The 1,934-nt window shown below is 33.6% G+C and overlaps 1 protein-coding gene across 1 annotated transcript in view; it reads left to right on the forward strand.

The window, feature by feature from the left end:
- The first annotated feature begins 1,577 nt into the window (after positions 1-1,577).
- Positions 1,578-1,934, forward strand: part of CPNE8 (copine 8) — a 302,127-nt gene continuing 301,770 nt past the window's right edge. Inside the window, exon 1 of the mRNA XM_007459917.1 lies at positions 1,578-1,615. The gene's annotated coding sequence lies outside the window, so the exon portion shown is untranslated. The remainder of the gene's footprint in view (positions 1,616-1,934) is intronic.

The following is a 1,934-nucleotide window of genomic DNA, read 5'->3' on the forward strand; positions in this document are numbered from 1 at the left end:
GGCCTTCTACATTTCCAACAGTCAGGAAAACAAGTTGTTTCTCCCTGACTTCTCCAGACAATGTAGCATTTTGTAAAGAACAGGGAAATCAGATTCAAAAGGTTGACTTCATTGGAGTATTCTGTACTGGGCTGTGTGCTCTTATTCATTTACTCAGTTTCTCTGACCCTCAGCTTATTTTCTTTTTTTTATACAATAGTCTTCACAATAATACCTCTCTTTTAACTTAATGTGAAAGTGCTTTATTTCTAATGGGATATTAGGGAGGAAAAAATCTTGCATTCCTGTCATCAGTCCTAACTTTATGATGCATTTTAATCACTGGTCTTTTGCAGTGATTCTTATCATGTAAGAATATTTGCCTTTTACAAACTTTTAAAATCATATAACTTTGAGTATAGTAGTCTTTGGGGAATTAAATCTAGTCAGAGATAGTTTATTCTATTTTATTCATATGATCAAATTATAGCTGAAATTTATTGTCAAACAGCAATGGGAAAGCTAAACTGCAAAGTTCAGGGACTAAGTTATGAAGAGTTTATGGAGTTTTTTTCCCCTCATATTATAAAGGGTCTAAGGTTTTTTGTTTGTTTGTTTTTGACCTTACCTACTGTATGTTATGGATCATAATTGCTAGAAGAAATAATGTGGCAAGTAAAGTCTATGATTAAGAATATTTATCCTTATTATTGATATAAATTCATTATTTTGTATTTATGGTTAAAGATTGAGGGTTTTGATTTTTTTTAAGATAAATAAGGCACCAAAATCACATTATTTGCTTTTTAATGTGTATAACATAGTTTTTGAGTCCCAAGCACATTGCAATATTTGCACTGTCATCTCTCCTTGACTTTTATGAACTCTGAAAGAAAGAGCTGAATTACATTTTTTAGGACACTTATTGAGCAAAACTAGACACATAGGAAAGGCTGGAGAATTTCCATGTGAGCGGAGAGCTACCTTTATAAATATATAACATAGTATATTCTCAAATGGAAATGTTTTAAATTTACTGTTTGCCAGTCATTGCTGGAGTCATAGTGTCTGCTTAGGGGACAGAAGGATTATTTTAATATGATTTCTGACTAGTGGTCTTTGACTTAATTCCAAACATAAACATGTCTGATAGTTTCTTTCTGGGAACATTTGAAGGTGTAGTCCCAGTTATTTATTTTTTTTGTCTGTGCTGTTCTGTTGACTGTGTTTTTATTTTCTCAGTGTATAGTGATTCCATAGAAGGAGTAACTTTTAAGAACCTGAAATATGAAAGGCTATCAGGTTGATATGAAAAAAGGCCTTTCAAATAACAAGCACGGTACAGATAAATGCACATGAGTGGTAGTCCTGGTGAAAGAATACAACAGGGTAAACATGAGATTTTTATTATAAGTATTAAACATAAAAATGTAATTTAATTATTATAAATTATTACCAATTAATGGAGGATGAATATGAAGCACAAATTTAACTTTTGGAACTTTCAAGTCATCATTCATATATATATATATATTTATATTTATATAAATATTTTGGTATTATATTCATCTAACATTTTCTCTTTTATTCAACAGAAATCTTCTTGACAGAGACACATTTTCTAAATCTGATCCAAGTAAGTATCTATTACTTGTTTTGTTTTGTTTTTTTTTTTCGGTACACGGGCCTCTCGCTGGTGTGGTCTCTCCCGCTGCGGAGCACAGGCTCCGGACGCGCAGACCCAGCGGCCATGGCTCACGGGCCTAGCCGCTCAGCGGCATGTGGGATCTTCCCAGACCGGGGCACGAACCCGTGTTCCCTGCATCGGCAGGCGGACTCTCAACCACTGCGCCACCAGGGAAACCCTATTACTTGCTTTTTGAAATAGTCTACTTATTTTACTTGATTTTTCAAAAAGTTGTTTGAAAATCATAGTTCTTATTTAGCAAATTTTT

The sequence above is a fragment of the Lipotes vexillifer genome, unplaced genomic scaffold (genome assembly GCF_000442215.2).
Source record: "Lipotes vexillifer unplaced genomic scaffold, Lipotes_vexillifer_v1.1 scaffold2018, whole genome shotgun sequence".
NCBI lineage: Eukaryota > Metazoa > Chordata > Mammalia > Artiodactyla > Lipotidae > Lipotes > Lipotes vexillifer.